Here is a 22,650-nt window from a genome sequence, read left to right as displayed (position 1 = left end):
ACCAATTCCATCATTTAACAATTCTTGGTAACTTGATGATAAGACCTTTATCTAATCCTTATTATCTTACAACATTCAAATAACAGAGGAAAGAAATAAACACAACAATCAATATTTGGTTAACTAAACAAATTAAAACACCAAAAATTCCTCCACTATAAAAAAGCAGTAGATCTGACTCTGTATAGTCAGAGAGAAGGACACTATCATGAGAAAATGGTAGTACATAGTTGAATTTATGGTGATTTAGATCACTTTCTGCATTCATTTCACCAAGTAGTTTTGAAAACCCAAGTCTAGTTTTTCTGAAAAAGGAACAGAGAAGCACATAAAAGCTCAGAGTGGCTGTTCAGTCTGGCTCTACCTGAAGTACCACACACCTCTGTCAGATACAAAGAACCCCGATCTATTGCTGTACTGGATACAGTTACATATGGCCCTGGAGGATTTATGTTCAAGACTTCTAATAAGTGGGGCACTCAGATCTTTTTTTTTTTTTTTCATCTACCATTAGGAGAAACCACTTTTACCTTCATTTTTTTGAGACAGTTGTTAGTTTCTACAGACTATAGATGTTCATTACATGCAATTTACTGTTAGCTACTTTAGGGAAAACCAGAAGGTATAAACATAGTCTCTGCAACCACCAGCCCAGAATTTTACAACTGAGTAGGATCATGCAAATTTGATGACCTCTGAGTTATACTTATAAAATTAAATTCTCACCAGCTTTTATGTCTAGTTTAACTGCATTTAGGTCCTATGTCCCTTTGCTAACAGACATCAAACACAAGTTCATTTATGAGGTGCTAGAGAAATGGATTAAGGCATCGTAAAGAGCTAATCCAACTGATGGCTGTAAAGAGAAGACAACAGGAAAATGTGAGATTATTAAACTCTATGCACTGAAACCCCTCCAAGATCCAGCTCATTCAACAGACCTAAAATATTTCTGTTTTGATTAAACACTGAAGCTTTATATCCCTTTGAGAGAATAAATCGTATCTTGGGCCTGTCTGTATCTCTGATTCAATTTGCCTAGAGCAGTCTTGTAAAAGTGGTTGGGTCAGAGCATTAAGAATAATAGGGAGGGCACGTTTTGCATGGAGCACTGGGTGTTGTGCAAAAACAATGAATACTGTTATGCTGAAAAAAATAAATAAAATGGGAAAAAAAAGAAAAAAAAAAAAGACCCCATCGCGAAAAAAAAAAAAAAAAAAAGAATATCGGGTTATCAGTTTTATCAAATTATTTACCAGGATAATTAAAAACTACTGAATTTCCGGTTTTCCCTCTGTTAAACTGGGACAATAGTACCTGTCTTGAATCATTGAATACTACCTCAAAAACTAATGATGTAGGGCGCCTGGGTGGCTCAATGGGTTAAGCTCTGCCTTTGGCTCAGGTCATGATCTCAGGGTCCTGGGATCAAGTCCTGCATCGGGCTCTCTTCTCAGCAGGGAGGCTGCTTCCTCCTCTCTCTCTCTCTCTCTGTCTACTTGTGATCTCTCTCTGTCAAATAAATAAATAAATAAAATCCTTGGAAAAAACAAAAACAAAAAAACTAGGGGTGCCTGGGTGGCTCAGTGGGTTAAAGCCTCTGACTTCGGCTTAGGTCATGATCCCAGGGTTCTGGGACCAGCCTGGCATTGTTGGGCTCTCTGCTCAGCAGGGAGCCTGCTTCCTCCTCTTTCTCTGCCTGCCTCTCTGCCTGCTTGTGATCTCTGTGTGTCAAATAAATAAATAAAATCTTTAAAAGATTAAAAAAAAACTAATGATATACTATATGCTAGCTAATTGAACATAATAATAAGTTTAAAAAAGAAAAAAAAGAAAAAAGAAAACCTTGCCATGCTAGTTACCATAAGGATCTAAATGAAAGTACTCAGCAAACCGTTCTATAAATGAAAGGTGATATTATTATTGAGCTTAGATTTTGGAACCTTTCATATAAAGTCCAAAGCTAGATAATGTCAGATCAACATCTTTCTCCAATCACTCCAGCTTCCTTATAGCACATTTACTGGTGACTAAACCCATCATGAATAACTTGTAAGCATTACTTCACAGTTACAGGATCTTATACTTCTATCTAACCCCAGCGAACATGACATTCAGCCTAGGGGAATCTCAATAAAAATCCATACCTGCTTTATTGTGCTGGAGCTTAAACAGCAAATCAGAAAGAAACACAGGTCTTAAATGCTCCTTCAGTCTCTTTTGGGGCTAGGATTGGAACTCCTTCTAGCAGTGAATGACCCAACCATCACCAAAATATTCATGATGCTTTTTGAAAGATCTCAGCAAAGGTCATTTGACTATCAGTTGAGGGAGGGGGAATGTCTTAACCTCTCATTATATCATTTACAAAGATTGATCCCTAATGGACTATAATTCTAAGTATGAAAGATAAGACAACGAAGCTCAGAGAAAAACATATCTTTGTGAATTTAGAGTATTTGAAGTATTTGTATCCTCTTAAATAGGACATAAAAACTTCAACCACAAAAGAAAAAAATTGATAAATATGATTATATTAAGAATTTATGTTCATTAAGAGACACCATTAGTACAGCAAAATGACAACCCACAAAAGGGGAAGAAGATCTAAAAATAACATATTTGAAAATGACTCATATAGATTTTACATAGAGAATTTCTGTGAATCACTAAGAAAAATATAGACCACTCAACAGAAATGTGAACAAAAGATGTGAACTCGTGTGACTTTCCAAAAGAGGCTATCTAAATGGCAAATAAACCTGAAAAGACGTCCAGCTTCCTTAGTCATCAGGCAAATGCAAATTAAAACCACAATGTGATATTATTCTAAACACATCAGAACATCTAAAATGAAGAGGAGTTACAGTACCAAGCAGTGGTGAGGATACGGAGCAATGCAAGGAATGCACATACACTGTTGGTGGTATAAACTGGAACAATCTTTCTGGAAAACTGATTGTAATTATTTGTTAAAACTGAAGGTAGGCATATCTAGGACCCAGCAATTCCACTCCAACAGAAATGCTTATAAATATTCGCTAAAAGACAAGCACTAAAAAGTTCACAGCTTCAATATTTGTAAAAGCTAAAAACTAGATGCAAACCAAACAGCCATTAATAGTAGAATGGACAAATAAGTTGGAGTATGCTCACATAAAATATTACACAGCAACGAGAGTGAAGAGGTTTAACTACATGTGACAGTAAGGAAGATGCTCACAAATATAATGCTAAACTAAAGAGGTCAGACCCAAAAGGCATGAATCCATAGGTATAAACCGAAACAGTAACAGACAAAATCAATCTCTTCCATTGGAAGTCAGGACAGTGGGCACCATCATGGGGGCGGGGCTGACAACATACAGAGGGCTTCGAGAGTGCTGACAAGTTCTATTTCTTTTTTTAACTTTTTTTTTTTTTTAAAGGGAGAGCAGCAGAGGGAGGGGGAGAGAGAATCTCAAGCAGGCTCCATGCCAGCCTGACAGGGGGCTCAATCTCACAACCCTGAGATCATGATCTGAGCGGAAATCAAGAGTCAGATGCTTAGCCAACTGAGTCACCTAGGCACCTATTTTTTTTTTTAAGATTTTATTTATTTATTTATCTGACAGGGAAACAGCGAGAGACAAGAACATAAGCAGGGGGAGTGGGAGAGAGAAAAGCAGGCTTCCTACCAAGAAGGGAGCCCAATGTGGGGCTCAATCCCAGACCCCTGAGCCAAAGGCAGACAACTAACTACTGAGCCACCCAGGGGCCCCAAGGTCTTTTTTTTTTTTTTTTTTTTTATCAAATATGCACTCTTCCGTATTCATTTAAACTTCAGTAAAAAGTTAAGGAGCAGTACCTTTCCTTGTTATTTCGTGTTAAGCTTCTGACCTTTCACATAAAAAATCAGCCCTCCTTGAATAAATGTCAAAATACACTGTAAGAGCTAATAGTCAAACTGATTTTAAGTTAACTGCAGATTAACCTTTAGCAAATTCACAGCTTCACAGAATTAGAGGTCTAGTAACAGTCTAAGGTAAGGAATTTGCTCTTTTCTGATTTGAAAAAATTAAAAAAGCATTAGAAAAGCAATGATTTTCTTATCCCTCCCCTTATCATCGTTCTTGCTATAAGAGCAAGGTGCACTACATACATTATTTCATTTCCTTCTCCTAACTCCATGAACCAATTTTATCATCTTCATAATTTTACAGTTAAGGAAATACAGGCTGAGTATGTTGTCTAAAGGCAAACAGCATAAATGTGGTTGAGTTGGTACCTAAATCCTGGTGAGTCTGACTCCCAAGCTGATGTCCTTCACCACCATTATGTCCCCGCCTCATTGTCATACTGGGGACTTTACAGCATAGGATGATGATAATCTTTGGCTTTTGCTTAATCACTTTAGAAGGCTACATATGAACTGAACATCCTCCCAACCTCTCACACGTTTTTGTTTTTTTAAGATTTTATTTATTTATTTGACAGACAGAGATCACAAGTAGGCAGAGAGGCAGGCAAAGAGAGAGGAGGAAGCAGGGTCCCCGCTGAGCAGACAGCCCGATGTGGGGCTCAATCCCAGGACCCTGGGATAATGACCTGAGCGGAAAGCAGAGGCTTTAACCCACTGAGCCACCCAGGCGCCCCTCACACACACTTTTTAAATAAAGACTTGTAGGGGCATCGGGCTCTCTGCTCAGTGGGGAGCCTGTTTCTCCCTCTCTCTCTGCCTGCCTCTCTGCCTACTTGTGACCTCTCTCTCTGTCAAATAAATAAATAAAATATTAAAAAAAAATAAAGACTTGTAGAGGGGGCAGCACCTGGGTGGCTCAGTCAGTTGAGCGTCCTTTGGCTCAGGTCGTGATCTCGGAATCCTGAGTTCGAGCCAGGCATAGGGCTCCCTACTCAGTAGGAGTCTGCTTCTCCCTCTCCCTCTGTACTCTCTCTCTCTCAAGTAAATAAATAAAATCTTAAAAAAAAAAAAAAAGATGGGGCGCCTGGGTGGCTCAGTGGGTTAAAGCCTCTGCCTTCGGCTCAGGTCATGATCTCGGCGTCCTGGGATTGAGCCCCGCATCGGGGTCTCTGCTCGGCTGGGAGCCTTCTTCCCCCCTCTCTCTGCCTGTTTCTCTGCCTACTTGTGACCTCTGTCAAATTAATAAATAAAATGTTAAAAAAAAAAAAAAGACTCATAGAGGGACTGGGCTGTTAAGTGAAAAGTGGGTGTTAGGACAAAAAGCCCATGTCACCAGCAGACCTGCAATACAAATGTTTAACAGCTTATTTTTTTTAAAGATTTCATTTATTTATTTGAGAGAGAGATAGAATGAGAGAGAGCGAGTGTGCATGTGTGTGTGTGTGCACACGATCTTCTTTATCCACTCATCATCCATGGACACTTGGGCTGCTTCGATATCTTGGCTATTATATATAATGCTGCAATCAACACAGCAGAGCATGTATCCCTTTGAATTACTGTTTTTGTATTTTGTGGGTAAATATGCAGTAATGTGATTGCTGGATCACAGGGTAGTTCAATTTTTAACTTTTTGAAAAACCTCGATACTGTTTTCCACAGTGGCTGTACCAGTTTGCATTCTCCAAGTGCAAAAGGCTTCCTTTTTCTCCACGTCCTCACCACCACCTGTTTCCTTTGTTGTTGATTTTAGCCATCTTGACAAATGTGAGGTGATATCGCCCTATAGTTTGGATCTGTATTTCCATGACTAGTGACAATGAACATCTTTTCATGTGTCTGTTGGCCATCTGAATGTCTTTTTTGAAGAAATGTCTGTTCATGCCTTCTGTCCATTTTTAAATTAGATTATTTTTTTTCTGGGTGTTGAGTTTTATAAGTTCTTTATATATTCTGGATACTAACCCTTTATCAGATATGTCATTTGCAAATACCTTCTCCAATTCCAGAGGTTGCCTTTTAGTCTTATTGTTTCTTTCACTGTGTAGAAGCTTTTTACTTTGATGTAGTCAAAAGAGTTTATTTTTTAAAAGGTTTACTTATTTGAGAGAGAGAGTGCATACACGCAAGCACACTCAAGTGGAGGAAGGAGGAGAGGAAGAAAATCTCAAGCAGACTTCCTGCTGAAAGGGGAGGCTGACACAAGCCTCAATATCAACCCATGAGATCATGACCTGAACCGAAACCAAGAGTCAGACGTTTGACCCGCTGAGCCACCTTAGTTTATTTTTTTTTAAAAATTTACTTTGTTGAAGTTTAAGTGATCTTATAATTGTGGGTTTATTTCTGGGTTTTCTCTTCTGTTCCATTGATCTATCTATTTTTGTGCCAGTACCATACTGTTCTGATCAACACAGCGTTGAATATAACCCACCCACTTAGATGAAGTGCATCCCTTCATGTCCCTAGACATACATTTACTACATGACTCTTGGAAGTGTTTATACATATGGGAAGAGCGTGCAGCTCTCTTTAGTAAACACAGAGAGCATTCATCTATATCTCCATTGTGTTATTCTGTCTAGGCCGTTGCCTCAAGTAGAAATGTAAACTGTTTTCTTATTTGAAGTTCTAAAAATATATTAGAAGAAGCTTTTCCACATTAAGGAACATATATATGCCATTTTTAATTGAAAATGAAAAGGAAATTTTGTGACTTTGTAGTGGGTTAAAGCATTTATCATCATACAACACGACAGTTTCTATATTCAATATGACAGACTTTAAAAATAACAGGCCTATCAATTTTGAGAAATCTTTATGTAATGGGTATAGTAACAGATGTCAATAAGAAAAAATACATTGATTTCTCCAAGGTAGCCAAAAACATAAACAAATAGACAGTTTGAAGGGAGAAACTGGCTATGTCACTAATCTGATTTCAAAAAGTTCTTGAAATAGGCAAGCACACAACATAGATGGTCCTAATGTGTGCTTTTTATTTTTTTTTTAAAGATTTTATTTATTTATTTCACAGAGATCACAAGTAGGCAGAGAAGCAGGCAGAGAGAGAGAGGGAAGCAGGCTCCCTGTTGAACAGAGAAGCCGATGAGGGGCTCGATCCCAGGATCCCGGGATCATGACCCGAGCCGAAAGCAGAGGCTTTAACCCACTGAGCCACCCAGGTGCCCCCATAATGTGCTTTTTAAAAGCCTTCAAAAGTTTATTAATTTTTGGATATCATAACATTTTATGAGGAAGCTAAAGCATTCCTCTTTTATTACTGAAAATATTGTTACTAGGGAGGTAAGAAAGAACTTTCTTATCAACCATCATTATCATCTCACCAGTAAATGAAAATAATAAGGCTAATAAAGACAAAGGGCTTGATATAAGGCAAATCACAGGCTTGAAATGCTAAAGCATATTACTCATCTTAATATATTATAACATTAGAATTCTTTCAACTTTTCTTTAAGTTCAAAATCACTTCAATAAAAACACTTGCTATATAAGACATCTATAACACAGTACTATCATTTTGTATGGTTAATTTCTATCACCTTTGGGGAGGGAAGTCTATGTAACATAATGATTTTCAAATTTATTTGGTAGATCAAGCTATGGGCCACTTTTATATTAGTCTGATTTAATGGGATCTATTTTAGGTTAATTAATCCTCAGAGATATAAATTCCTTAATAAAGCAGTCAGCAGTATTTTAAAATATTAACCAAAATATTCATAAATCATGTTTCAGCAATCCATTAGCAAGACCAAAATACCTTACTTTCTGCTTCTATTTGCAGCTTTCAAAGCATAACTCTGCTTCCCTACCTTCCCAAACACCCCCTTGTATTCCATAACCCTTTCCCTCACATTCCATTCCCCTCCCAACTAGGAAACAATCAGATTAATTTACATCTATCAAGTGACGGCAGTTAATTTACACTAGAACATTAGCTAAGCCCAAAGTACTGGTGTATATTAATTAAGTCAGCTAATGGTGAGATGGAAGGTTTAACCCCCTACTTAAGACTGGGATGTCATCAAGCATAAAGAGAGTTTTTCTTTTTGGGATGTAGAAACAGGAAGTCTGAAATCATGCATTATCTAATGGTTGTAGTCATTTTAGGATGATGAATATCCCTTGTTCCTCTGCCCTCCCTAACACAGACTGCTAAAAACACAACCCTCCCCTGCCTCACTTTCCTTTTTTCTCTTGCCTATTTAGAATGCAGCAACTGAACACACCTGTACTAATTCAAAAAAACAGGCATTAAAGGCCAATGACAGCATCTAAACACAGCACAACTCTTCTTTCTTTTTAATCCCACCCTTGACTGGCAACTCCCCGGTTCTTTAATATTTATTTTAACTACCTCTGGCAATTAAGATTTTGACTTTTTTTTTAATAATTTATTTATTTGAAAGAGAGAGAGTACATAAGTAGGAGGGGTAGAGGGAAAGGGAGAGGAAATCTCAAGCAGACTCCACACTGAGCCTGGAGCCCGATGCAGAGCTCCATCCCATGACTCTGAGACCACGACCTGACCCGAAATCAACAGTCATATGCTTAACCAACTGCACCGCCCAGGAGCCCCAGACTCTGATTTCTTTTAAAATACAATTTTGGAATATAGCCCCTTCATCAATGGCTACATTATTGAAGGGAAATGTAGACAAATTTCTTTAGCAGCATATATGACTAAATCCATCAACCACCTTAAACTAGAATGTCCATTATTGATCCCATTAAAAAGTGCTGGGGCACCTGGGTGGCTCAGTGGGTTAAAGCCTCTGCCTTCGGCTCAGGTCATGATCCCAGCGTCCTGGGATCGAGCCCCGCATCGGGCTCTCTGCTCAGTGGAGAGCCTGCTTCCCTTCCTCTATCTCTCTGCCCGCCTCTCTGCCTACTTGTGATCTCTGTCTGTCAAATAAATAAATAAAATCTTTAAAAAAAAAAAAAAGTGCTGGGCAAATATCAGAAGTTACCCACTTCCTAAACAGTTTTATAGTTTTGTGTTTTCCATTTATGTCTATGACATATTTTGAGTTCATTTTTACATAAGATTTAGGTAAAGGTTGTTTTTTTTTGTTTTTGTTTTTGTTTTGTTTTGTTTTGTTTGCCAATGGATGTCTAATTGCTTCAGCACCACTCATTAAAAAGCTATTTCTCCTCCTTTTGAATTGCTTTTCTTTGTAAAAAATTAGGCATATTTTAGGTGACTCTATTCCTGGGTTCCCCATGTTACTCCAATGATCTGTGTTTATTTCTCCACTAGTATCACACTATCTTGATTAATGAAGCCATATAGTAAGCTTTGACAAAGGCTTGAGAAATGTGATTCCTCCTATACAAATTATCTCTAATGTAATATATTTTATGTTTGAAAGTCTTTTACTGACAGTGTTACATTTTTTCTCAACAAAAAATCTGTCTATAAATTAAAAATGAATTTGTCTTTATTTTCCGTAATAAAAGACTTTGTGTTAAAACAATTTCTTCTGGTTTGAGTTTTCATTAAATTATTATTACTAACCAATTAAAATATAAATATACTGTAAATTTTGACTTTAAAGATTCTTAAACATAATAAGGAAAACTACATAAAGGAGATGGGTGTAAGGGGAAGTCAGGTGGTCACTGCCATCATGCCACCACCGTCTGGTTTGTTGCCAGAAGGAAAATGGCGGATCTGGAAGAGCAGTTGTCTAATGAGGAGAAGGTGTACAGAGCAGCAAAATTCATTATTCATGCCCCTCCTGGAGAGTTTAATGAGGTGTTTAATGATGTTTGGCTACCATTTAATAATGATAATCTTCTTAGGGAAGGAGCAGCTCATGCATTTGCACGGTATAACTTGGATCAGTTTATTCCAGAAAAATTGAAGGTTATAAAGATCAGATATTGATAACAGAACATGGCAACTTGGGAAATGGAAAGTTTTTGGATCCCCAAAACAGAATCTCTTTCAAATTTGATCACGTAAGAAAGGAAGCAACTGATCCAAGACCATATGAAAGAGAAAATGTGTTGAAACGTGGAGAACTTCAGTAGAGACTGTTCTGTGAGTGTATATAAAAGAACATTATCCAAATGGGGTCTGCACTGATATATGGAAAAAAAAAAAAAAAGATGGATAGCAAAGCATTGTTACATGCAGAGAAAGTCATCAGTTCCAAGGAAAAGACTTTTGGAACCATCACTGGAGGTCAGAGTGGAAGTTTCCAATCACTATTTCAACCACTCAGGCTCAGGTGGTTGGCATCTTGAAAATTCAGGTTCATTATTATGAAGATAGGTAATGTTCAGTTAGTGAGTCATAAAGATATACAAGATTCCCTAACAGCATCTAGTGAAGCACAAACAGGAAAAGACTTTATAAAGATTATAGAAGCTACAGAAAATGAATGGTAGACCACTACCAGTGAGAATTAGCAGGTGATGTCAGATACTATTTTTAAAGCTTTACCTTGACAGTTGCCAATTACATGACTAAGATTGATTGGAACAAGATCCTTAGCTACAGGACTGGCAAAGAAATGCAGAATGCATAAGATGAACATTGTATGACCAGATCATTTAGTGTCTGCATTTTAAGAAAAATCATTGCAAAAGTACTCAAAACTCTCAAACTACCCAATCAGGTGAGCTGTTGCCACTTAAAATCACTGTAATTAATTAGTTTGGTTAGAGCACAGAGCTTAGCTAATTAACCATTATTTTTCATTTCTTTTGTTCAAAGAGGATTACAAATGAGTTTAGTTTAAATGTCTTTTACTTTCTCTTATACCTTTCTTTTTTACAAGTAAGAGATGATTCTTCTAGTTTAATGTTAAAAGTTTTGAAGTGTTTCAAAAATAGTTTACTTATCATGACCCTGAAATTGTTTAGGAAGTGGGTAACTTCTGATATTTGCCCAGCACTTTTTAATGGGATCAATAATGGACATTCTAGTTTAAGGTGGTTGATGGATTTAGTCATATATGCTGCTAAAGAAATTTGTCTACATTTCCCCCTTCACCTTTTCCATTTATGTTAAATTGATATTAGAGGGAAAGCATTTTCTGTATCAATTGTGTTTGAACCTTTCAAAAAGGGTTTTTAGCTAGCTTAGGGTTTAAATAAACTTTTTAAAAATAAGGCCAAGATGGGAGACACATGATGGTGGAGGAGTAGCAGACTGAAGTGACATCAGGTCGCAGGAGTTCAGCTAGATAGTGATCAACCATTTTGAACACCTACAAACTCAACAGGAGATCAAAGAGAAGAGCAGCCATTCTAGGAAAAGAAAATCAATCACTTTCCAAAAGAGCTCTACGGAAAGCATTCAGGAACAAAAACTCCCGAGAGCAAACCTGAGCAGATTTCTTAGCCTGGCCCCTGGCAAGGGCAGTGCAATTTCACCTTGGGCAAAGACATTTGAGAATCACTACAACAGGCCCCTCCCCCAGAAGATCAGCAAGAACATCCAGCCAAGTCCAAGCTCACTGATCAAGAAGAAGAGCAGAACTCCAGAGCTGGGAAGGCAAAGGCATGGAATTAATTCATGGCTTTCTCCCCATGATCCTTTAGTCTTACAAAGTTTATTAAATTTTTTTAATTTTATTTTTTTCCTTATTCTAATTTTTTAACTTTTCCTCTTTCCTCTTTTAATGTTTTTTTAACTAGTTTATCTTAACAATATCTTTTTTTTTAATTTCTTTTCAGCATAACAGTGTTCATTGTTTTTCCTTAACAATACCTTTTTAAAAAAACTTTTTAAACCTTCATTATTACAGTCATATGTTATCCTTCATTGTATTTAACCTTATTTTTTGTATACAAATGAGGGTTTTCTTTCTAAAAAATTTTAGGATACAATTTCTTCTAATAGATCAAAATATACCCTAAATCTAGCACAGGGCTTTGGTCTAGTCTCCAGCCTGAGCACATTCTCTCCCTTTTTTTCCCCCTCTTCTTAATTTTTCCAACCAAATTATCCTATCAATTCCTTTTTTAGAATTTTTGTTTTAATTTTCATCTTTATAGTCATATTCCATCCTTTCATCGTGTTTGCCCTTATTTTTGTATATATATGAGTTTTTCCTTTAAAATTTTGGGAGGTAATTTTTCTAAGAGACCAAAATACACGCCAAATCAAGTGGGTGTCTCTGTTCTATTCACCAGTCTAATATATATTTATTTCTTTTTAATTTCTTTTTGCCCCCTTTCTTCTCCCCCTGGTTTTGGGTCTCTTCTGATTTGATTAGTATACATTTTTCTGGAGTCTTTGCCACCCTTTTAGTACTTGATTCTGCCATTCATATATTTTTATCTGGATAAAATGACAAGGCGGAAAAACCACCACAGAAAAAAGAACAAGAGGCAGTACCAATGGCTAGGGACTTAATCAATACAGATATTGGTAATATATCAGATCTAAAGTTCAGAATGACGATTCTCAAGGTGCTAGCTGGGCCTAAAAAAGGCATGGAGGATATTAGAGAAACCCTGTCTGGAGAAATAAAATCCCTTTCTGGAGAAATAAAAGAACTAAAATCTAACCAAGCTGAAATCAAAAAAGGTATTAATGAGGTGCAATCAAGAATGGAGGCTCTTACTGCTAGGATAAATGAGGCAGAAGAGAGAATTAGTGATATAGAAGACCAAATAACAGGGAATAAAGAAGCTGAGCAAAAGAGAGACAAACAACTACTGGACCACAAGGGGAGAATTTGAGATAAGTGAAATAATATTAGAGAAGAATATAATATAAGATGAAACAATATTAGAATAATTGAGATTCCAGAAGAAGAAGAAAGAGAGTGAGGGGCAGAAGGTATATTAGAGCAAATTATAATAGAGAATTTCCCTAATATGGCAAAGGGAACAAGCATCAAAATCCAGGAGGCCCAGAGAATCCCCCTCAAAATCAATAAAAATAGGTCCACACCCCGTCATCTAATAGTAAAACGTACTAGTTTTAGTGACAAACAGAAAATCCTGAAAGCAGCTTGGGAGAAGAAGTCTCTAACATACAATGGTAGAAATATTAGATTGACAGCAGACTTATCCACAGAGACCTGGCAGGCCAGAAAGAACTGGCATGATATATTCAGAGCACTAAATGAGAAAAATATGCAGCCAAGAATACTATATCCAGCTAGGCTATTACTGAAAATAGAAGGAGAGATAAAAAAGCTTCCAGGACAAACAAAAATTAAAAGAATTTGCAAACACCAAAACAGCCCTACAGGAAATACTGAAAGGAGTCCTCTAAGCAAAGAGAGAGCCTAAAAGTAGTAGACCAGAAAGGAACAGAGACGATACAGAGTAACAGTCACCTTATAGGCAATACAATGGCACTAAATTCAGATCTTTCAATAGTTACCCTGAATGTAAATGGGCTAAATGCCCCAATCAAAAGACACAGGATATCAGAATGGATAAAAAAACAAAACCCATCAATATGCTGTCTACAAGAAACTCATTTTAGACCCAAAGACACCTCCAGATTTAAAGTGAGGGGGTGGAAAATAATCTACCATGCTAATGGACATCAAAAGAAAGCTGGGGTGGCAATCCTTATATCAGATAAATTAGATTTTAAGCCAAAGACAATAATATGAAATGAGGAAGGACACTATATCATACTCAAAGGGTCAGTCCCACAAGAAGATCTAATAATTTTAAATAGCTATGCCCCTAACATGGGAGCAGCCAACTATATCAACCAATTAATAACAAAATCAAAGAAATGCATCAACAATAATACAATAATAATAGGGAACTTTAACACCCCCCTCACTGAAATGGACAGATCATCCAAGTAAAGGATTAACAAGGAAATAAAGGCCTTAAATGACACACTGGACAAGATGGACATCACAGATATATTCAGAATATTCCCTCCCAAAGCAACAGAATACACATTCTTCTCTAGAGCACATGGAACATTCTCCAGAATAGACCACATCTTGGGTCACAAATCAGGTGTCAACTGGTATGAAAAGATTGGGATCATTCCCTGCATATTTTCAGACCACAATGCTCTGAAGCTAGCTAGAACTCAATCACAAGAGGAAAGTTGGAAAGAACTCAAATACATGGAGGTTAAAGAGCATACTACTAAAGAATGCATGGGTCAACCAGGAAATTAAAGAAGAACTGAAAAACTTCATGGAAATAAACGAAAATGAAAACACTACTGTTCAAAATCTGTGGGACACAGCAAAGACGGTCCTGAGAGGAAAGTATATTGCGATACAAGCCTTTCTCAAGAAACAAGAAAGGTCTCAAGTATACAACCTAACCCTATACCTAAAGAAGTGGAGAAAGAACAGCAAAGAAAGCCTAAACCCAGCAGGAGAAGAGAAATCATAAAGATCAGGGCAGAAATCAATGAAACAGAAACCAAAAGAACAGTAGAACAGATCAACAAAGTAGGAGCTGGTTCTGAAAGAATTAATAAGACTGATAAAGCCCTGGCCAGACTTAACAAAAAGAAAAGAAAAAGGACCCAAATTAATAAAATCATGAATGAAAGACGAGAGATCACAATCAACACCAAAGAAATACAAACAATTATAAGAACATATTATGAGCAACTATACGCCAGCACATTTGACAATCTGGAAGAAATGGATACATTCCTAGAGACATATAAACTACCACAACTGAACCAGGAAGAAATAGAAAACCTGAACATACCCATAACCAGTAAGGAGATTGAAGCAGTCATCAAAAATCTCCCAACAAACCAAGAGCCCAGGGCCAGAGGGCTTCCCAGGGGAATTCTACCAAGCATTTAAAGAAGAATTAATACCTATTCTCCTGAAACTGTTCCAAAAAATAGAAATGGAAGGAAAACTCATTTTAGGAGGCCAGCATTACCTTGATCCCAAAATCAGACAAAGACCCATCAAAAAAGAGAATTACAGACCAATATCCTTGATGAACACAGATGCGAAAATTCTCACCAAAATACTAGCCAATAGGATCCAACAGTACCTTAAAATGATTATTCACCACAACCAAGTGGAATTTATTCCAGGGCTGCAAGTTTGGTTCAACATCCACAAATCAATCAATGTGATACAATACATTAATAAAAGAAAGAATAAGAACCATATGATACTCTCAATAGATGCTGAAAAAGCATTTGACAAAGTACAGCATCTTTTCTTCATCAAAACTCTCCAAAGTGTAGGGATAGAGGGTACATACCTCAATATCATCAAGCCATCTATGAAAAACCCACAGCAAATATCATTCTCAATGGGGAAAAACTGAGTTTTTCTGCTAAGATCAGGAACATGGCAAGGATGTCCACTATCACCACTGCTATTCAACATAGTACTAGAAGTCCTAGCCTCAGCAATCAGACAACAAAAAGAAATAAAGGCATCTAAATCGGCAAAGAAGAAGTCAAACTCTCACTCTTTGCCGATGATATACTATATGTGGAAAACCTAAAAGACTCCACTCCAAAACTGCTAGAACTTTTATAGTAATTCAGTAAAGTGTCAGCAATAAAATCAATGCACAGAAATCAGTTGCATTTCTATACACCAACAACGAGAGAGAAGAAAGAGAAATTAAGGAGTCAATCCCATTTACAGTGGCACCCAAAACCATAAGATACCTAGGAATAAACCTAACCAAAGAGGCAAAGAATCTGCACTCAGGAAAAAAAAAAAAAAAAAAAAAAAGAATCTGTACTCAGAAAACTATAAAGTACTCATGAAAGAAATTGAGGAAGACACAAAGAAATGGAAAAGTATTCCATGCTCATGGATTAGAAGAACAAATATTGTGAAAATGTTTATTCTACCTAAATTCTACCTATTCTACCTACCTATGCATTTAATGCAATCTCTATCAAAATGCCATCAATTTTTTTCAAAAAAATGGAACAAATAATCCTAAAATTTATATGGAATCAGAAAAGACCCCGAATAGCCAGAGGAATGTTGAGAAAAAAGCCAAAGTTAGTGGCATCACAATTCCAGACTTCAAGCTATATTACAAAGCTATAATCATCAAGACAGCATGGTACTGGCACAAAAACAGACACATAGATCAATGGAACAGAATAGAGAGCCCAGAAAGAGACCTTCAGCTCCATGGACAACTAATCTTCAACAAAGCAGGAAAGAATGTCCAATGGAAAAAAGACAGTCTCTTCAAAAAATGGTGTTGGGAAAATTGGACAGCCACAGGCAGAGAAATGAAACCAGACCATTTGCTTACAACACACATAAAAATAGACTTAAAATGGATAAAAGACCTCAATGTAAGACAAGAATCCATCAAAATCCTTGAGGAGAACACAGGCAGCACACAGCAACTTCTCCCTAGAAACGTTGCCAAAGGCAAGGGAAACAAGGGCAAAAATGAACTACTCGGACTTCATAAAGATCAAAGCTTTTGCACAGCAAAGGAAACACTCAACAAAACCAAAAGAGAACTGACAGAATGGGAGTAGATATTTGCAAACGACATATTAGATAAACAGCTAGTATCCAAAATCTATAAAGAACTTATCAAACTCAACACCCAAAGAACAAATAATTCAATCAAGAAATGGGCAGAGGACATGAACAGACATTTCTGCAAAGAAGACATCCAGATGGCTAAGAGACACATGAAAAAGTGCTCCACATCACTCGGCATCAGGGAAATACAAATCAAAACCACAATGAGATATCACCGCACACCAGTCAGAATCGCTAAAATTAACAAGTCAGGAAATGAGAGATGCTGGCAAGGATGCGGAGAAAGGGGTACCCTCCTACACTGTTGGTGGGAATGCAAGCTGGTGCAGCCACTCTGGAAAACAGCATGGAGGTTCCTCAAAAAGTTGAAAATAGAGCTACCCTATGACCCAGTAATCGAACTATTGGGTATTTACCCTGAAGATACAAATGTAATGATCTGAAGGGGCATGTGCACCTGAATGTTTATAGCAACAATGTCCACAATAGCCAAACTATGGGAAGAACCTAGGTGTCCATCAACAGATGAATGGATAAAGAAGAGGTGGTATATATATACAATGGAATACTATGCAGCCATCAAAAGAAATGAAATCTTGCCATTTGCAACAATGTGGATGGAACTAGAGGGTATTATGCTGAGCGAAATAAGTCAATCAGAGAAAGACAATTATCATATGATCTCCCAACATGAGGAATCTGAGAGGCAGATTGGGAGGCTTGGGGGGTAGGGTAGGAAAAAATGAAACAAGATGGGATCAGGAGGGAGACAAACCATAAGAGACTCTTAATCTCACAAAACAAACTGAGGGTTGCTGGGGGGAGGGAAGGTGTAGAGAGGGTGGCTGGGTTATGGACATTGGGGAGGATATGTGATATGGTGACTGCTGCGAAGTGTGTAAACCTGAAGATTCACAGACTTGTACATACCTCACATGTTAATTAAAAAAATAATAATAGGGGCACCTGGGTGGCTCAGTGGGTTAAAGCCTCTGCCTTCGGCTCAGGTCATGATCCCAGGGTCCTGGGATTGAGCCCCACATCGGGCTCTCTGCTCCGCGGGGACCCTGCTTCCTCCTCTCTCTCTGCCTGCCTAGTTGTGATTTCTCTCTGTCAAATAAATAAAATATTTAAAAAATAATAATAATAATAAAAACAAGGCCAATATCCAGTGCTGCTTTGAGATTCTGAAATTAAATGAAGATACTTATTTCAGAAACACATTCAATGCTTTTTTTTCTTGTGACACTTACACAAATTAGCTTGAATTCCGTATGTCCCTGAGTTATTTTTATCATAGAGCCACAAAGGTATTATAACGTGGTATATTACAATATATAAAATCCTGAACTCATAAAAAATTAAGTTAAAAAATTAAAAAAGAGATGGGTGAGATCTTTCTTCTTCAATTAGTTCACAATTCCATGCAGTGACTATTATTTATCAACAGAATGATATAGTGTTTGGCACCAATTCTATCCCTACTCTTAGTTTTCATAAAGTTAAATGGTGAGGATCTGGTTTCGCATAAATGATAAGAGGAGAAAGGAAGTCTTGTTAGAGCAATTATTCTCAATTCTTTAAAATTTTTTGAACAATGTTAAAAAAAAGATAACAGTAATATACCATCAAAAATATACCTATTAGTACATTAGTTAATCAGCAAACAAATCAATTAGGTTCTTCTCTCACTTTTGTGAGAGCAAAAAAGTGGAAACTATTTGAATTGCAAAAAGAACTTTTATCTATCATTATGTGAATTGGTGTCACTTAGTCATCCACTATCTTCACACTGACACCAATCTTTTCAATTTTGCCCTTTGGCGCCCTGGGGTTTTTACATCCAGGGACCTTTGTGAGATCTGAAATAGAGCAGTACACCTTTCTTTCTTAATGGTATGAGAAGGGCAACAGTGAACGAGAAGGAGGAGAGCAGACCTTGCTCCTCCATCATAAACACATTCTCAGGCAGAACAATGTTAGGAGAAGTACGTGGGGAATTTAAAGATCTACAGACTGGCTTCCTCCAACCATCTATGCCCCATACTCTTTGAAAAGTGTACCCAATTTAAAGAAAGAAGGGAGGTGCATCTGCCATCTACAGGATCAACACCAGCACAGGGAGTCCACGGAAGTAAGCAGTAAATGCTTTTTGATGAGAGAAACTGCAAGAGCAAAATGACAGGCACCGAAATAGCAACATGATATATCAAAGGAAGAACCCCACTTAAAAGCTAAGAATCAGACTGAAGCAAATTAAGCTGTTGCTTAAAGCATAATAATTAAGGCCTTTACATTTACCAAACTAGTCTGCTATCACAGAACAAAAAGGCTTGTTTATCCCTCCTCTGTCCTAGGGGAATAAATTATCTCATGAACCTTTAATTCACCCCAAGTGCTATTTAAAAGCTAAGAAATGTTTAAGCAATTCATTACATTAATATAAAAATCTTTATAGGACAGAAGTACGATCAAAACCAAAGGGTAGGAAGCACTGAGTAGTGGAAAGGATATGCTGTCTGATGGTAGTGCCCAGATCCCAGTTTTTGCCCGGCTCTCCCCTGCTCTTTAGTCAGATCTCAGATAACCAACCCTTCAACAGCAAGGTTCTCCAACAAGCTGGCCAAACAGATGTCCTGACACTCATTAGCAGGTCACCTATTTTAAGTATTTATTGTCCACATAGATGCCCGATGTTTTTTATGCTTATATTTAAAATTCATTTATTACTTATCCATCAGTGCCAAAACAACTCCCAAAACTCCCCAAAGCAACCTGTGAATTCTAGGAGAGCAGAGATCTACCAAGCCACTGCTGAAAGTTCAGCCCTTACCTAATGCAGACCAGGTTAACATCCTCATTGACAACAGCCTATAGAAATCAGGCACAAAACTGATGCTAATTCTAAGACTCTCATCTTTAACTGAGCAGTTTTTTCTCTTTTTTTACTAAAATAAACTGTTGCTATTATACATGATTTTCTGAAAAATTGTGCCATTAGATCTTTATCTCTCAGAAGTCATTTGCTCTAATTCTCTTGCCTTACATCACTGAAATAATTTATCAATCATGCAAAGCTTAAGTAAATACTGCAGCCATGAAGTTAAACAGGTTAGGTAAATATTCATAAGGGAGACAGTTTAACATTTGTGTCAGGACTTTTAGTTCAAGATGGTAGGTTGAGGATGTGCATTTACTACCCAAAGCTTACAAAACCACAGGCAAATAAGGGAGACAAAAGCGGCAACAAACCTATAATAACAAAAGGAAAGAGAAATGAAGGGGTTCACCAGTGGATGATGGATACAACAAATTTCTAGAATTCAAAAAGCAGATCGAATTGTGGTGATGGAGGAGACACACATAGAAATACACAGCCACACGGTCGCCAAACTGTGGAAAGAACCAAGATGCCCTTCAACGGATGAATGGATAAGGAAGATGTGGTCCATATACACAATGGAGTATTATGCCTCCATCAGAAAGGATGAATACCCAACTTTTATAGCAACATGGACGGGACTGGAAGAGATTATGCTGAGCGAAATAAGTCAAGCAGAGAGAGTCAAGTATCATATGGTCTCACTTATTTGTGGAGCATAACAAATAACATGGAGGACATGGGGAGATGGAGAGGAGAGGGAGTTGAGGGAAACTGGAAGGGGAGATGAACCATGAGAGACTATGGACTCTGAAAAACAACCTGAGGATTTTGAAGGGGCAGGGGGATGGGAGGTTGAGGAACCAGGTGGTGGGTAATAGGGAGGGCACGTACTGCATGGAGCACTGGGTGTGATGCCAAAACAATGAACACTGTTATGCTGTAAATAAACAAATTAAAAAAAAAATAAAATTAAAAAAAAAAAAAAAAAAGAAAGAAATACACAGCCACAAGCCGAACTAAGAGGAGCTGGAAGCCAAAATGCTTGCTGGAATGCTAGAAGGAATCCAGACAGCCAATCTGCCCAGGGATACCTGATGGCTCTGGGCTCCAGGCCAGCAGGTACAAGGGAGAGAGAAGGGGAAAGTGGGGCTAAAGACAGTGGGAATAATTAAAGGTCTGTACTTGGAACTATGCTGGCTGGCATCCCCATCTGCTTCCCCCACCCCCACACAGATCACAGGCAGCCTGGCATTAACCCTCGGTCCAAAAGCCAGATCGCTAAAAGAACATATGACCTGGGGAAAGCCAAGGCATCTAGTGGGAGTACAGTCTACCCATAGTAGAGCACTCCTCTAGCACAGAGGCACAGTCTGAGAACAGGCCTAGAGCAAGCAGGCCAGCCGAGTCATCTCGCTGTACACTGGGGGCTCAGTCAGCCATTCACACAGGTGACAGGTCTAGGGGGAAAGAGACCAGCTTTTTAAATGGCATAGAAAATCCACACCAGTTCCTCAGTCCTTCTTTCTAAAATACGAATAGACAACCAGGGACTACCAGGCCCATGGGGAAAACGAGCAGCACGAGAAACTACTAAGAAAAACATACAGAAAAAATAACAGGAAAAAGAATCTTAAGGGGAACAAATATACTTAAGGGATATAAGACAACATTAAAAAAAAAACTACTATAATCAAAAGATTCAAGAGGGTATTGCACCCATATAAAATAATAGGAAACCACAAAAAAGGAACAAAGAACATGGAAGAACTCTTTAAATTTTTAAAATTCTTGGAATTTAAAAAGTGATTAGAAAAGGAAAGTAAATCAACAGATGATCTGGAAAACAAAATTGACTTCCTCCTCTCTCTCTGCCTGCCTCTCTGCCTACTTGTAATCTCTATCTGTCAAATAAATAAATCTTTAAAAAAAAAAAAAATTGAGAAGCACAGAATCAGAGCATATGGATAAAAAAAATGGAAATAATAAAGAGACCATAAGAGACGTAAAGAGCCAATCCAAGAACAGGAAAAAAGAGTGGGGGAAAACTATTCAATAATAATAGAATTTGCCATAGCTGAAGGAAGACCCAAGTCTTAAGATTAAAAGGGCTCAGTGAGTGCTCAATACAAATAACTGATAAAAGATCCACATCTAAACATTTCCTCACAGAATTTCAAAACAAGTATAAAAAGGAGACCCTGAACAGGGAATGCAGGTCACCCAGAAAGGACTGACAAATTGCTTCTTGTCAGCAATAGAGGATGTTAGAAAACAATGGAACTACGTCTTCCCATTTTCTAAAGGAAATTATTTTCAGCTCCGAATGCTACACCCTCAACTCAACTACAAACCAGTATGAAGGTACAACATAGACAGTTTTAGAAAGGACTCAGAAAGTTTATTTCCCACATATCCTTTTAAAGAACTGATTTCAGGATACATTTCAGTAAAAAGGATGGAATAAATCAGGACAGTGTAAGTGGATCCTGTGGGAGACACAAGATCCTGAGAACAGTGACTCCAGAGTGGATGGAAACCCTCGGAAGACAGCTGTGCAGTGGCCTAGGAAAGCATGTGGGTACAAAGGGGATTCCACAGAACAGAAAATACAGCTGAGAGTAAAGAAGTGAGGCCATGTCAAAGACATATTATGTCTGAAGAAGCAGAAGGGGAGGAGGAAAGAAGAAGAAAAAGAAAGGCAATTAGAAACTCCTTGGGGGGATAAAAGGCACAAAAAAAGCTACATTTTGAATATGAAGCAAGATTACAAGTACCCTGATTATAAGGAGTTAATGGAGTATGAGAAAAAAGGATATAGTTGTTATTGATCACAGAATCTTGAGAGTCCAGGGTTCATTACCCCAGCCCTAGAAGGAAGAAATGTAATCCCAGCACACAAATTGGCTCTGCACTAAATATTTATAGAATCATATTTTAGGGGATACTATAAATAGAGATGCCCTTCATCTTAGGCCAGAACTAACTTTGATACTTGGGCTTCAAGACATAAATATCAGGATCCTAAAAGAAAGACTGGCCAAAAGTGTTTCACTCTTATTTTCTATAAATGTGGCACCAAATGATAGCCAGTTCCGACCTGTACTACTCTCCCTCAAGATGATAGTTGTTTTCATTATTCAAATGGTCCAGCACTCCAGAACTAGCTCACTTTATTTGGATTTGGGGGCAGATGTCAGAAGAAATGTCTGCTCTCTATAGCTGAGCAGGTAACAATCCAGAAAAATAAGGTATAGTGACTGCTCAGAGAAGAAATTGTGGCCTGTGGTAATCACAAATCATAACTCTTGTTACTTCATTACAGATCCCAAAGGCTAGGCTTTGAATTTTTTTTTTTAATATTTTATTTATTTATTTAACAGAGA

The 22,650-nt window shown here is 37.6% G+C and overlaps 1 protein-coding gene and 1 pseudogene across 2 annotated transcripts in view; one reads left to right on the top strand and one right to left on the bottom strand.

Annotated features, from left to right (window-relative positions):
* Positions 1–22,650, bottom strand: part of DIPK1A (divergent protein kinase domain 1A) — a 128,438-nt gene that overhangs the window by 87,061 nt on the left and 18,727 nt on the right. The window lies entirely within an intron of this gene.
* Positions 9,591–10,461, top strand: LOC123946101 (annotated as a pseudogene).

Source organism: Meles meles, chromosome 1 (genome assembly GCF_922984935.1).
Source record: "Meles meles chromosome 1, mMelMel3.1 paternal haplotype, whole genome shotgun sequence".
In the NCBI taxonomy this organism is placed as follows: Eukaryota; Metazoa; Chordata; class Mammalia; order Carnivora; family Mustelidae; genus Meles; species Meles meles.
The sequence above is the reverse complement of the archived record's forward strand: the minus strand, read 5'-3'. Positions and strand labels throughout refer to the sequence as shown.